General features: G+C 44.3%; 1 protein-coding gene across 4 annotated transcripts in view; it reads right to left on the bottom strand.

Annotated features, from left to right (window-relative positions):
* Positions 1 to 16,118, bottom strand: part of PAFAH1B1 (platelet activating factor acetylhydrolase 1b regulatory subunit 1) — an 82,100-nt gene that overhangs the window by 50,056 nt on the left and 15,926 nt on the right. Inside the window, exons 2-3 of one of the 4 annotated variants that reach the window (XM_062215748.1) lie at positions 1,008 to 1,122; positions 345 to 486 (exon numbers count right to left, since the gene is read on the bottom strand). The exons of 1 other annotated variant lie outside the window; for it this stretch is intronic. The gene's annotated coding sequence lies outside the window, so the exon portion shown is untranslated. The remainder of the gene's footprint in view (positions 1 to 344; positions 487 to 1,007; positions 1,123 to 16,118) is intronic. 2 more of the 4 variants (XM_062215750.1, XM_062215752.1) reach the window with 2 other exon arrangements.

The following is a 16,118-nucleotide window of genomic DNA, read 5'->3' as shown; positions in this document are numbered from 1 at the left end:
ACCTGAAACTCAATCCAAGCCTCCAATGTGGGTGGCAGAGACCCAAGTACTTGAGCCATGCATCACTGCTGCCTCTCAGGGTCTGCACTAGCAGGAAGCTGGAATGCAGAGCAGAGCTGGGGCTTGAACTCAAGCACTCCAATAGTGGATGCAGGCATCCCATGCAGCAGCCTAACCATTCCACTAAATGCCTACCCTTAGGAAATGTTTTAATACACAGTTACAAAATATCACATGACAACAGAAGTAAAGGTTTTTAAATGACCCCCAAAATAATCAGAATATGTCACAATGAGCAATCTATATAACGGTATAAATAATTCAGACAATATTTTCATACACACCTGGTAGAGAAATTGCTAACCTGTTTTGATGTCATTGGGTTCCTTTGAGAGTGTGATGAAAGCTAAGATCCCTCCTCTCAAAGAAGCACATACGTATGAAGATAATCAAAATATTCCATTCATTTAAGGAGGTTCAGAAATCCTTGAAAGCCAACACAAAGAATGAGAAGACTTATCATTGTTGAAATGTATTCTGATAGAATTTCAATATTCTTTTAAGCTACCTGTCTATGTTACAAACATTTCTAAGAGTAGTCTGGTTTATCCATCTGGATAGCAATACCCAGACATTCTTAGAGATCAGATCAATGCTGCCCAATCACTAGAAACAGAGGCTTCAGTTATGCTTTGGGAATGCTGAATTCTTAAGCATTTCTACTTATAACATTATGTCTACTTTTCTGCTACCCAGTGTAGTTCCCAAGACAATGAATTATTTATTGCTTGGGTAAGTACCACATCACAGGAAGTGAAAGAGGAAGAGTAAAAAAGAACAGAAAAGGGGAAGAATGGGCTTTTCACCAAGATGGCACCAAAGGTGAAGGCAGCTCCTGCCCTCTCCTGAAGTCAAAGCCAAAGCAAAGGCATTGAAGCCCAAGAAGCAGTGCTGAAAGGTGTCCAAAGCTGCCCCCCTCCCCACACAAGATCTATATAATCACCCACCTTCCAGCAGCCCAAGACAGTGTGGCTCTGGAGGCAGCCCAAACATCCTCAGGAAGTACCCTAAGAAGAAACAAGCTTGACCTCTATGCCATCATCAAGCTTCTCTCCAACCGGTCTGTGATGAAGAAGACAGAAGACAACACATTCATGTTCACTGTGGCTATCATTGACAACAAGCACCAAATCAAGCAGGCTTGAAGAAACCATGATATTTATGTAGCCAAAGTCAACGCCTCAACAGGCCTGATGGAAAGAAAGCAGAAGTTCTATTGGCTGCTAGTTATGATGCTTTGAATATTGCCAACAAAACTGGGATAATCTAGACAGATTCTAGCTGGCTAATTCTATGCCTTTTCACCATAAAAACAAGACAATGGAGCATTAAAAATAATTTTATAAAACAAGATGATTATCAATTGAAACTATTCCCATTTTACACTTTAGCTTGTTAAAATAGGTTTCATACTTATCAGAATCTTTATAAAACATTATTGCATTAATCATCTATTTTTATTATTATTATTTTTTTGACAGGCAGAGTGGACAGTGAGAGAGAGAGAGAGAGAGAGAGAGAGAGAGAGAGAGAAAGAGAGAAAGGTCTTCCTTTTCCGTTGTTTCACCCTCCAATGGCCACTGTGGCTGGTGTGCTGCGGCCAGCGCACTGCGCTGATCCGAAGCTAGGAGCCAGGTGCTTCTCCTGGTCTCCCATGTGGGTGCAGGGCCCAAGGACCTGGGCCATCCTCCACTGTACTCCTGGGCCACAGCAGAGAGCTGGACTGGAAGAGGAGCGATCGGAACAGAATCCAGCGCCCCGACCGGGGCTAGAACCTGGTGTGCCAGCGCCGCAGGCAGAAGATTAGCCTATTGAGCCGCAGCACCAGCCTAATCATCTAATTTTATAGACTGGAATCTGCAACTAGGAGTTTATAACAGGGAAAAATACAGAAAATAAAGATACATGTGAGAGAAAACACAAAACTAATAGTATTTATGTGTGTATGTGTGTGTGTGTGTGTATATATATATATGATTTATTTATTTATTTGAAAGGCAGAGCTACAGAGAGGCAGAAGCAGAGAGAGAGAGAAAGAAGTCCTCCATCTGCTGGTTCTCTCCCCAAAAGGACATAACAGCAGGAGCTGGGCCAATCCAAACCCAGGAGCTTCTTCCAGATCTCCCACGTGGGTGCAGGGGCCCAAGGACTTGGGCCATCTTCTACTGTTTTCCCAGGCCATAGCAGAGAGCTGCACTGGAAGTGGAGCAGCCGGGACTAGAACTGACACACATATGGGATGCCGGTACTGCAGGCGGCAGCTTTACCTGCTATGCCGTGCCCCAGCCCCAACTAATTATATATTAACAGTGGAGGAGCATTAACAGAAAAATGGAAATCATTTTTATTTAAGATTTATTTATTTATTTGAAAGAGTTACACAGAGAGAAGGTGAGGCGGAGAGACAGAGGCAGAGAGAGAGAGAACCTCCATGCGCTGGTTCACTCCTCAATTGGCCGCAACGGCTGGAACTGTGCCAATCCAAAGCCAGGAGCCAGGAGTTTTCTTCTGGGTCTCCCACGTGGGTACAGGGGCCCAAGGACTTGGGCCATCTTCTATTGCTTTCCCAGGCCATAGCAGAGAGCTAGATCGGAAGTGGAGCAGCCAGGACTTGAACTGGAGCCCATATAGGATACCGGCACTGCAGGCGGCGGCTTTACCTGCTATGCCACAGCGCCGGCCCCATCATTTTTTATTATTTCTAGATGTAGAAATAAGATTTAGAAGGACTGGTGCTGTGGCATAGCAGATAAAGCCATAACCATATGGGCACTAGTTTGAGTCCTGGCTGCTCCTCTTCTGCTCCAGCTCTCTGTTATGGCCTGAGAAAGCTGTGGAAGATGGCCAAGTCTTTGTGCCCCTGCACCCACGTGGGAGACCTGGAAGAAGCTCCAGGTTCCTAGCTTCTGATCGGCCCAGTTCCGGCCACTGCAGCCATTTGGGGAGTGAACCAGCTCTGCCTCTGCCTCTGCCTCTGTAACTCCCCCTTTCAAATAAATAAATCTTCAAAAAATAAAAATACTTAGAGCACCACTAAGCACTTATACTGTCATTCACCAATTACTAATGGTTCTTTATCCTCATAAAATTATCACTTAACAAAGGTTTACTTAAAGAGGATCTGCAGAGGCCAGCACTGTGAAACAGTAAGCCAACTGAACTATTGCTCAACTTCAGATCCAGCTCCCTACTATGTGCCTAGGAAGGCAGCAGAAAGCAGCTCCAAGTACTTGGGCCCCTGCCATCCATGTGGGAGACTAAGATGGAGTTCCAGATTCCTGGCTTTGGCACGGCCCTCATGGCCTCTGCAGCCATCTGGGAAGTAAATCAGTGGATGGAAGATCTCTCTATTTAGCTCCTTTCTCTGTAATTCTGTCTTTGAAATACCTTTTTTTTTTTTTTTTTTTTGGACAGGCAGAGTGGACAGTGAGAGAGAGAGACCAAGAGAAAGATCTTCCTTTTCCGTTGGTTCACCCCTCAATGGCCGCTGCGGCCGGCGCACTGCACTGATCCGAAGGCAGGAGCCAGGTGCTTCTGGTATCCCATGTGGGTGCAGGACCCAAAGACCTGTGCCATCCTCCACTGCACTCCCAGGCCACAGCAGAGAGCTGGACAGGAAAAGGAACGACCGGGACAGAATCCGGCGCCCCGACTGGGACTAGAACCCGGTGTGCCGGTGCCTCAGGTGGAGGATTAGCCTATTGAGCCGCGGCGCCGGCCTCAAATACATAAGTCTTAAAAAGGGGATCAGCAGATTATTTACATGCTTGAATATTACATACATGATAGTTCATAATCCTAATCCAAGTATTTTCCAGATACAGCAATGAAGACAGAAGCTACTCTCCATCAAGAATTACTGAGTACCTTTACAGATCAATTTTCAAGAATCTAGGAGCCGGCACTGTGAGTAAAGCTGCTACAAGCAGTACTGGCATCCCATATGGGCTTCAGTTCAAGTCCCAGCTGCTCTACTTCTGATCCAGTTCTCCGCTACAGCCAGGGAAAGCAATGGAAGATGGCCCAAGTGCTTGGGCCCCTCTACCCTCGTGGGGGACCTGAAAGCAGCTCCTGGCTCCTGGCTTCAGACCAGCACAACTCCAGCTGTGGTGGCCATTTGGGGAGTGAACCAATGGAAGGAACTCTCTCTCTCTCTCTCAACCCCTGTCTCTCTATAACTTTGCCTTTCAAATAAATTAAATCTTTTTAAAAAAATCTTAAAGCAACTTTTCCTAATAAACTATATGTCCATGATACCCTGAAAATTACCAGGTTTTTAGAATACTAGTTCCAAATAATAGAACTTTTTCCAAATTCATTGATACATTAGACAGTTGCCATACATATTAAAATATACTTTTCTTGATATTTCCAATTATCTTTGCCAAAATGGTTTTTAGTCAATTTTTTATTTTCATTTTTATTTGAAAGAGAGAGAGAGAGATCTTCAAGATCTGTTCACTAGTTCCTTCCTAAACGCCCATGAAAGTCAGGGTTGGGCTGGCCCAGACTGAAGCAAGGAGCCCAGTACCTAATCTGATGTCCCATATGGGTGGAAAGGATCTAAATACTTGAACCCTCATCTGATACTTCCTAGGGTATGCATCAGCAAGAAGCTGAATCAGAACCCAAGCAGCTGAGACTCAAATCAGGTATTATGATACGGGCCGGCACTGCGGCTCAATAGGCTAATCCTCCGCCTTGTGGCGCCGGCACACCGGGTTCTAGTCCCAGTCGGGGCACCGATCCTGTCCCGGTTGCCCCTCTTTCAGGCCAGCTCTCTGCTGTGGCCAGGGAGTGCAGTGGAGGATGGCCCAAGTGCTTGGGCCCTGCACCCCATGGGAGACCAGGAGAAGCACCTGGCTCCTGCCTTCAGATCAGCGCGGTGCGCCGGCAGCAGCGTGCCTACTGCGGCGGCCATTGGAGGGTGAACCAACGGCAAAAAGGAAGACCTTTTTCTCTCTCTCACTGTCCACTCTGCCTGTCAAAAAAAAAAAAAAAAAAAGGTATTATGATACGGGATGCAAGTACCCCAAATAACAATTTTACCACTGTGCCAAACAACCTCCCCAATTTTTGCCATTTTATTCAATTGTGTTTACATAGATTTTTGTACACAGTCCATTAAAGAAAACAGATCTTTTTATAAAAGATTTATTTACTTGAAAGAGTTGCAGAGAGAAAAAGAGGGAGAGAGAGATCTTCCATTTACAGTTCACTCCCCAAATGGCCACAACAGCTGGAGCTGGGCCAGTCAGAAGCCAGGAGCTTCTTTGGGGTCTCCCACGTGGGTGCAGGGACCCAAGCATTTGGGCCATCTTCCACTGCTTTCCCAAGCACATTAGCAGGGAGCCAGATGGGAAGTGAGCAGCTGGGACTCGAATTGGTGCCCATATTGGATGACAGCTATGCCAAAGAGCCAGCCCCAGGTGATCTTTTTTCAAATTGGTTTAAAAAAATTGGAAAAACCATTTTGCCTATGATGTAATGAACCGAGACCTCAATTTGAGTTAACAAATGTAAAAACCACTATAGTTATGGTAGCTATACATGATTTTTTAAAAAAAAAAAATCAGGTTAAAGTTTAAAGAGTATCAATAACCAGCATCCAACAGAACAGACTGGCCGGCGCCGTGGCTCAATAGGCTAATCCTCCGCCTAGTGGCTCCGGCACACTGGGTTCAAGTCCTGGTTGGGGCGCCAGATTCTGTCCCAGTTGCCCCACTTCTAGGCCAGCTCTCTGCTATGGCCCGGGAGTGCAATGGAGGATGGCCTAAGTGCTTGGGCTCTGCACCCGCATGGGAGACCAGGAGAAGCACCTGGCTCCTGCCTTCGGATCAGCGCGGTGCGCCGGCTGCAGCACACCGGCCGCAGCAGTCTTTGGAGGGTTAACCAACGGCAAAGGAAGACCTTTCTCTCTGTCTCTCTCTCTCTCATCACTGTCCACTCTGCCTGTCAAAAAATAAAAAAAATAAATAAATAAATAAAAAGAAAAGAGCCCATAAAATGTGATTGTTCACTTTACATGTCATAATGTTCCTAATAATCTATTTTGTACAGAACCAAACTAAAATCCTGTTAATACAAATGTAGATTATGATAAAGTCACAAAAATATTAAAGAGAATTAGATAGAAATCTGATATTTACAATCTGCACATTTCCATTCCAAGGTGAATGTTAAGTTCCAAAACTGATCAGCATAAAGCAAAGAATATTAAGCAAAGAATACAAAAGCAATTAAGCAAGGTGAACCCCCCCCCCTAAAGTCTCAAAGATAATTTAATCGAAACAGAAGACTGCTCATCTTAACACACTAAAAATCAGGTAGAATTTATCATGCAGTAATTCTGAAAATATGGGTTGGGACATATTTGTGGGGTCCTAAGAATTTAGTTTCCCTAAACATAGGTTTCTTCATTAAAGTTGAATTTCCTCAATTGTAAAATGGACTTAAATATGAAACTTAACACCTCACAAGGTTTAGTAAGGTTAAGTAGGACAGCAATGTAAATAAGGCTATAATATTGGAATACTACACATGTTACCTATTGCTCTCAATTTTGAATTTTAAATGTACTTTCAAAATTCCAGCTAAAGCACAATGATCTTGGGACATACTAAAACAATGAACTGGGGACACACTGTGTCCCTGAGACTACTTTTTGACACTTTTTTCACAAAGCATGGTGAAGAATGTGTTTTATCTATTGGGGAGTGTTCTATGACTGCCATTCTGCAAATTTTGAGAAATAAAAACAGAAGCAATTATTCTCCTGTGGAAAATGAATTTTTTCACTTGTGCCATCTTCTCCCCAATTCATCTGCACTATATGGAACATTCTGATTTCTATGTATCTAGCCCAATAGAACATACACATACAGCCCTCAAAAGAAACAGACAGAAGAACATTTTTTATGATTTCAATAATTGGTCATAGGTATTCTGACCATGTATATACATTCTTCATTATCTCATCACATCAGACATCACACCAGATTACAAGTTTTCTAAATTCTCAATATTTTAATTTGACTATAATTCCAGGTAAAACCACTTCTAAAACCGCATCATTAATGCTATACCATGCAGTCAATGAAATGACTGCTTGCACAATCTAAATTGTCTAAATCACTGAGAATACCTAGGGCAAAAAGTATTACTTGTACTTAAACATTTCTTTATCATTTCCTCATATTATTTACATAAGAATCTATAGTTTTAAGACTGTTCTGATTTTAAAAGGCAGCAAAATTGCCGGCGCCGTGGCTCACTAGGCTAATCCTCCGCCTTGCGGTGCCGGCACACCGGGTTCTAGTCCCGGTCGGGGCACCGATCCTGTCCCGGTTGCCCCTCTTCCAGGCCAGCTCTCTGCTGTGGCCAGGGAGTGCAGTGGAGGATGGCCCAAGTCCTTGGGCCCTGCACCCCATGGGAGACCAGGATAAGCACCTGGCTCCTGCCATCGGATCAGCGCGGTGCCCCTGCCGCAGCGCGCCAACCGCGGCGGCCATTGGAGGGTGAACCAACGGCAAAAGGAAGACCTTTCTCTCTGTCTCTTACTGTCCACTCTGCCTGTCAAAAAAAAAAAAAAAAAAGGCAGCAAAATTAATCAAAATACTGTTATTTCTTGAAATATCTTTTGCTCTGTGTGAATAAGACATGAGAAAAGTTAGACCATTCCCTTCTCTACACTTTGAAAGTTTTCAACCATACACTAATGTTTTACTACATCTACTTGTTCTTATTCTGCTTCAGCTTGAAGGCCCAAAATTCATTAGGACCTGATAAGTCTGGCTTATCAGTATGTTAAAATTAATTGAGGGAGAAACTGGGCTAAGGCATATTATAGTGAAAACTGTAAAATTCAACAATCTCGGCTGGTGCCATGGCTCACTAGGTTAACCCTCTGCCTGCAGCGCCAGCACCATGGGTTCTAATCGTGGTCCAGGCGCCGTGTACTATTCCCGGTTGCTCTTCTTCCAGTCCAGCTCTCTGCTGTAGCTCAGGAGGGCAGCGGAGGATGGCCCAGGTACTTGGGGTCCCTGCACCCGCATGGGAGACTGGGAGGAAGTACCCAGCTCCTGGCTTCAGACTGGCGCAGTGCCAGCCGTAGTGGCCATTAGGGGAATGAACCATCAGAAGGAAGACCTCTCTCTCTGTCTCTCTCTCTCTCACTGTCTATAACTCACTCTCTCACTGACTAAACTCTGCCTGGCAAAAAAAAAAAAAAAATCAACAATCACTATTTCTTCATTTTATTTTTTATTTATTTATTTATTTTTTTTGACAGGCAGAGTGGATAGTGAGAGAGAGAGAAAGAGAGAAAGGTCTTCCTTTTGCCGTTGGTTCACCCTCCAATGGCCGCCGCGGTAGGCGCGCTGCGACCTGCGCATCGCGCTGATCCGATGGCAGGAGCCAGGTGCTTCTCCTGGTCTCCCATGGGGTGCAGGGCCCAAGCACTTGGGCCATCCTCCACTGCACTCCCTGGCCACAGCAGAGAGCTGGCCTGAAAGAGGGGCAACCGGGACAGGATCGGTGCCCCGACTGGGACTAGAACCCGGTGTGCCGGCGCCGCAAGGTGGAGGATTAGCCTAGTGAGCCGCAGCGCCGGCCTCTTCATTTTATTTTATCAATATATTTTTTTTAATCAATATTTTAAACTACCCTATCTTAGTTTGGAAGATTTAAGCCTACTATCCAAACTCTACATATAAAAATTTATTTACAATTAGCCCTGGGCCAAAGATTATGATACCACTTCTTTCCCTGAGAATCACTCCTACCGATCTCAGGTCTAGTAACTCTTAATATTAAAGGCAAGTGTTAGCAATAGCTGACCCATAGCTTTAGACTGAAGAAACACAGCAAAAACAGTTTTTGGACTCTGAAATCACTGATGCAGATTTAAACACAGTGCAAGTCATCATATCCAGATGTTCATTATTCTTATAAAATTATCATTTTTGGCTTTAACCTTTGCCTTTCACTAGAAGATTGGAATACATATTATGAGATAGGTCTAATACACTCCGTTAGTCAATTTTATATGTCAACTTAGTTAAGCCAGAGTACCTAGATATTTGATCAAACACTAGTTAAGATGTTGTCATAATGGCGTATTTTAGATAAATCAGCAGTCCTTGAGTAAGACCAATGCCCTTTTTTAATGTGGGTGGGCCTTATCCACTAATATGAAGAACTTAAGGTAAAAGACTAATAACTTCTCAAACAGGGAATGCTGCAACAGACTGCCCTCACACTTGAACATCAACACGAGCTCTTCCCTGGGTCTCCAGCGCATCAGCCTGGAGATATTGGATTGCCAGACTTCACAACAGTGTGAGCCAATTCCTTAAAATCAATCAATCTCTTACACCTACATATACATACCCCTAATTGATTCAGTTTCTCTGGAGAATGCTGATTAATTTACTCTTGTACCCCAGTATTACTCTGTCAAAGAAAGTTACTGTCTCTTCCAGGCCTGACAGCCTAAAAACTAAGATGTGAGCCGGTCAATCTACAGAAAAGCTACCTACATAGAACTCAAGTGAAGCCATGTATCCCCAGAAAGGTAAAAGGAAGCTCCATTGGGTATACATCCCTTGGTCCAACAATTTCCCACTCACCTTCAAGATTCAGCCTGAAGGCAGCAGTAAATACCTTCTTTAGTCCCACTGTGTCATGCATCTTTAAATATCTACCGTTTACTATATGCCATTCCATGCCAGGCCCCTTTCCTACACTGTTTAGTTCTTACCCTCAGCAAATAAACCCACATTTACCAGATGAGAAAACAAGTTTTCTGAGGTTAGGTCATGTATCCAAGGTCAAACAACTAAAAAGTGGCAGAGCCAGTATTTGTTTTTGATTCCCACACCAATGGTTCCAAATGCTAGGCATGAGGACAGAGAAGAAGCCAAATAAGTAGGATTCCATCTGTATCTATTCACATACCCAGCTTCTGTACAAAAGGTTTTTGGGGAAATGTTTCCACCATTAAGATAAATTTGACAAAAATCGTAGATTCTACATTGAGCTCCTCCACCCCATTCTTTGTAACTATATAAATGTCATCCCTAGTACCACACTGACCTCCTTAGAGGGAAACACTAAATTAAAAGGATTGATTTATTTTTATTTGAAAGGAAGCATGAGAGAGAAGGAGACAGAGATTTATCAGCTGGTTCATGCCCTAAATGTCTAACAGTCTGGGCCAAGCCAGGCTGAAGCCTGGACCTAGGAACTCTATCCAGCTCTCCCACATGGGCATCAAGAACCCAAACACTTCAGCCATCAGCTGCTGCTGTCTCAGGTGCATTAGCAGTGAAGTCAGATTGGGAAGTGGAGTAGCTGACTCAAACCAGCACTCCAAGGTGAGAAGAGGCATCTCAAATGGCAGCTTAACCTAATGTGCCACAACCCTAGCCCATGAATTCAATCTTTGCAACTCTAAAACCAGGCAGAATCTGGAATTCAACAAATGTTTACAGGTAATCAAACTTTGAAAGCAAGACTATAAATTAAATAACTGTATTCCACAGTTACAAGCAATTATAACGTAATTTATAACTCCATGACACTTCACAGCTAATAAAAATTCTTGAAGCCAGCAATGGATGCAGCCACCCTTACAAATGTCAGCATCCTACATCAGAGTGCTGGTTTGAGTTCTGGCTACTTCAGTTCCCATCCAGCTCCCTGCTAATGTGCATGGGAAGGAAGCAGAGGACGGCCTAAGTGCTTGGGCCCCTGCCACTCAGGTAGATCAGGATGAGGTTACCGGCTCCTGGCTCCAGCCTGGCTAAGACCTGGCTGTTTCGATAATTTGGGGTAAAGAGAGGAACAGAAATATCTTCCATCTGCTGGTTCATTCCCCAAATGGCCAGAAATTTGGATTGGCAATTTGGGGAATGAATCAGCAGATGAAGATCTGTCTCTCCCTCTCTGTCACTCTGCCTTTTGAATAAGTAAGTACATCTAAAACAAAACAAAAAATCCTTTTATATATGTCATATTCTTTTTTAAACAAAGATTTCTTTATTTGAAATAGTTACAAGAGAAAGAAAGACAGAGAGAGATTTTTCATCTACTGGTTCACTCCCCAGATGGCTACAACAGCCAGGGCTGAAACAGGCTGAAGCCAGGAGTCAGGAGCTTCATTCAGATCATCAATGTGGGTGGCAGAGGCCCAAGCACTGCTTTCCCCAGGCCATTAGCAGGGAGCTAGATCGGAAGTGGAGTAGCCAAGACACAACTGGTGCCCATATGGTATTCTGTCACTATATATGTGTATATTATACACACACACACACATACATATACTTTTTAGGATTTATTTATTTACTTGAAATAATTACAGAGAGAGACAGAGATATCTTCCATCTGCTGGTTCATTCCCCAAATTGCCATAACAGCCAGGGCTGGGCCAAGCTGAAGCCAGGAGCTTCTGGGTCTCTCATGTGGGTGCAGGAGCACAAGGACCTAGGTCATCCTTTGCTGCTTTCCCAGGCACATTAGGAGGGAGCTGGATTGGAAGTGGAGCAGCTGGAACTCAAACTGGCGCCTATATGGGATGTGGGCACTGTAGATGGTGGCTTAACCCACTGCACCACAGCTCTGGCCCGCTGGTACTATATTCATTTTTTAAAAAGATCAATTTATGTATTTATTTGAAAAGTAACATTACAAAGGTAGAGACAGAGAGAAGGAGAGAGGTATTTCATCCACTGGTTCACTCCCCAAATGGCCGCAACGGCCGGAGCTGAGCTGATCAGAAGCCAGGAGCCAGGAGCTTCTTCAAAGACTTGCAGGGGCCCAAGTCCTTGGGCCATCTTCTACTGCTTTCCCAGGCCATAGTAGAGAGCTGGATTGGAAGTGGAGCAGCAGGGACTTGAACCAGGGCCCATAGGGGATGCCAACACTGGAGGTGGTGGCTTTTACCCGTTACATCATGGTGCCAGGCCTGTGGTAGTGTGTGTGTGTGTGTGTGTATATATATATATATATATATATTTTTTTTTTTTTTTTTTTTGGACAGGCAGAGTGGAAGTGAGAGAGAGACAGAGAGAAAGGTCTTCCTTTGCCGTTGGTTCACCCTCCAATGGCCGCCGCGGCCGGCACGCTGCAGCCAGCGCACCGCACTGATCTGAAGCCAGGAGCCAGGTGCTTCTCCTGGTCTCCCATGTGGGTGCAGGGCCCAAGGACCCGGGCCATCCTCCACTGCACTCCCTGGCCACAGCAGAGAGCTGGCCTGGAAGAGGGGCAACCGGGACAGAATCCGGCGCCCCGACCGGGACTAGAACATGGTGTGCCAGCGCCGCTAGGCGGAGGATTAGCCTGTTGAGCTAAAAAAGAAACCACAGCGTAAGTGTTTGGCACAGCAGTTAGGTCGCCACTTGGGATACCCACATCCCACACTGAAGTGCTTAGCTGGAGTCCTGGCTACTCTACTTCCAATCCAACTTCCTGCTAATGCACACTGTAAGAGGTGGCAGACAGTGGCTCAAATATTTAGTTCCCTGCTACCTACATTAGAGACTTGAATTGAGTTCTGGGCCCATGGCTTCAGCCTGGCCCATCCCCAAGTAATTAGGGCCTCTAGATAGTGAATTAAAGGCTGAAAGATATCTCTCCATCTTTCTGTCTCTGCCTTTCAAATGAAAGAAAATAAATTATTTTTTTAAATAAAAGAAACCAAGCTGAACCTCAAAAGATACTGTCCCACCGTGGCACATTTATTCAATATTCAAAACTTTAATGGGGGCAGGATTGTGCATCCCAATTCAGAGTGTCAGTTCCAGCCCCCTCTGCTCTGCTTCCAATACAGCTCCTACTAATGTACCTAGGAAAGCAGCAGAAGACAGCCCAAGTATTTGGGCCCCAGCCACCCATGTGGGAGATGCGGATACAGTTCCAAACTCCTGGCTTCAGTCTGGCCCAGCCCTAGGTGTTGGAGGCATTTGGGGAGTAAACCAGTGGATGACAGATCTCTCTCTCTGGTGCTCTGCCTTTGAAATAAACATTCCTTTCAGAAATCTATAATAAAGTATCTGGGGCCAGCGCCGTGGCACACTTGGTTAATCCTCTGCCTGAAGTGCCAGCATCCCATATGGGTACCAGGTTCTAGTCCCGGCTGCTCCTCTTCCAATCCAGCTCTCTGCTGTGGCCTGGGAGGGCAGAGGAGGATGGCCCAGGTACTTGAGGTCCCTGTACCCGCATGGGAGACCGGGAAGAAGCACCTGGCTCCTGGCTTCGGATCAGAGCAGCTCTGGCTGTAGCAGCCATTTGTGGAGTGAACCAACGGAAGGAAGACATTTGTCTCTGTCTCTCTCTCTCTCACTGTCTATAACTCTACCTGTCAAATAAAGAGAAAAAAAAATTTTTTTAATCTATAGTAAAGTGTCAATTATCCAGCCAGCACCACGGCTCAAAAGGCTAATCCTCCGCCTGCGGCGCCGGCACACCAGGTTCTAGTCCCAGTCGGGGTGCCAGATTCTGTCCTGGTTGCTCTTCTTCCAGGCCAGCTCTCTGCTGTGGCCCAGGAGTGCAGTGGAGGATGGCCCAGGTCCTTGGGTCCTGCACCCACATGGGAGACCAGGAAAAAGCACCTGGCTCCTGGCTTCGGATCAGCGTGGTGCACTGGCCACAGCGCGCCCGCTGCAGCGGCCATTGTGGGGTGAACCAACGGAAAAAGGAAGACCTTTCTCTCTCTCTCACTGTCTACTCTGTCAAAAAAAAAAAAAAAAAAAGTATTAATTATCCAACAACTGTCAATTCAGTATTGGCAAACAACAATAATCCTGTTTCAGCTCCTTCTTTCAACTGTTGTAATACTGTTATATATACAATTATAATATATATATAATGGCTAATAGTTCAATTACATGTGTTCAACCTAATACTTATCAATGATATTTAAACAGCATTAACAAAGCTTTGAGTCACTAGCATAATGGCAGAACATTTTATTTACTATTCTAACATAGTTTTGACAAAAAAAATTAAGTAAACACAGAATATCTCCCTTCTCTGTGATTTCACAGTACTTTATATTTACATACTTAACACTTCTCACACTACACTGTAATTATCTGCCATGACATTCTGCTCAACAATCCACCAAAGCTGCAATTGTATCCTCCAAAGATACAATTCTTCACTATATCTCTATAAAATTCATGGTAATTAGCACACAGTAGGTATCCAGTGCTTCTAAATGACTACTGTTAATTATCATAGCAAAACTAAGATTAATATGTACTATGTTTTCAGAAAGTAAAGATACTCCATCATTTTATTCTTACCCTATTTTTTAAGTTTTATGTATTTATTTCATTTGCTTGAAAGAGAGAGAGGGAGACAGATGGACAGAGCTATCCCTTCTGCTGGTTCAGTTTCCAAATACCTGCTTTCCAAATAGTCTAGGATGGGCCAGGCTGAAGCCAGGAGCCAGGAACTCAATCCATGTCTCCCACATAGGTGGCAGGGGCCCAACCACCTGAGCCATCACTTGATGTCTCCCATTTACTCTTCTTTTCTAAAAGAACAAAAATCAGGGGTGGCCCAGTGGGTTGAGCCACTGCTTGCTACATAGGAGTGCCAGTTCAGGCCCACTGCTCTGCTTATACCCATGTGGGAGACCAGAATGGAACTCCTGGCTTCAACATAGTCCTGAAAAAACTGTTGTGGCTATCTGGAGAGTGAACCAACAGATGGAAGATCTGTTTCTGCCTTCCAAATAAATAAATAAATCCTTTAAAAATATAAAATTATACAGATTCTGAAATCTGGGCGAAAAGTACATCTAAGTCCAGCTACATGGGGCTGGTCTCCACTTAATACTTATTTATTTATTTATGAAGTCAGAGAGAGGTAAGGAGGCCTCCCCATCAACTAGTTCACTCCCCAAATGCCTCCAACCAGAACTAGGTCTAAGGTTCATGCTAGGAGCCAGGAACCTGGAACTCAATCCAGGTTTCCCACACATGTAGCAGGAACCCAGTTACCTGAGGTATCACTGCTGCCTCCCAGGTTCTACATTACTAAGAAGTTAAGAGTTAGGAGCCAGAGGCAGAGCCAGATGTCGAACCCAGGCACTCAAATGTCGGATTTGGGCACCTTAACTGCTAAACAATCCAAGTATACCAATTTAAATCCAAGAGAAATTCAATAGGCAGTCTCTACACCGAAACTTCAGATTGGCACAGCGCCGGCCGTGGCGGCCATTTGGGGGTAAACCAACGGAAGAAAGACCTTTCTGTCTCTTTCTCTCACTGTCTATAACTCTGTCAAATAAAAGTGTGTGTATGTATGTATGTGTGTGTGTGTGTGTGTATATATATATATATATATATAATATACAAAGTATCAGTTCAAGCCCTGGCTATTCTGCTTCCAATCCTGCCCAGGAAACACCAAATGATAGCTCAAGTACTTGAGTCCCTGCCATCCATGTGGAGACCCAGATGGATTTCTTGGCTCCTGGCTTTGGCCTGGCCCAGCCCAGGTTGATGATACCATTTGGGGTGTGAGCCAGTAGATGGAATGTGTGTGTGTGTGTGTCCCACTACCCTTCACTCTGCCTCTAATAAATAAAAAGGAATAAAAGAAAAAACAGAGCAATGGTGAATACTAATGAAAAAAGCCTAAAGGAATTATGACAATGCAGAAATCATTGCCATTCTTAAACAAGAGAGTAATGTTCTGAAATTGTTGTTTCATGTGGTAGATTTTCCTACAGGTAATGTATAGGATATAATAAAGCAAGGGAAGGAGGGAATGAAGTAAAAGATAACATAAGCCCAGATAAGGACAGAAGCAATGGGAATGGTTTGAAGTTTCATATTTAACATAGTCTACTACTTGCTCTTAGTCTTTAAAAAAAATTTTACTTATTTGAAATGCAGTGTGACAGAGAAAGATGGAGAGACAAGAACAGAGACAGAGATAGAGACAGAGTGAGAAAGAGAGGGAGACTGATCTTTCATCTACTGGTTCATTCTCTAAATGCCTGCAACAGAAAGGGCTAGCTCAGGTCAGGTCAAAGCCAGTAGTTT

This window comes from Lepus europaeus, chromosome 18 (genome assembly GCF_033115175.1).
Source record: "Lepus europaeus isolate LE1 chromosome 18, mLepTim1.pri, whole genome shotgun sequence".
In the NCBI taxonomy this organism is placed as follows: domain Eukaryota; kingdom Metazoa; phylum Chordata; class Mammalia; order Lagomorpha; family Leporidae; genus Lepus; species Lepus europaeus.
Note: the sequence above shows the minus strand (reverse complement) of the source record. Positions and strands in the feature narration are given on the sequence as shown.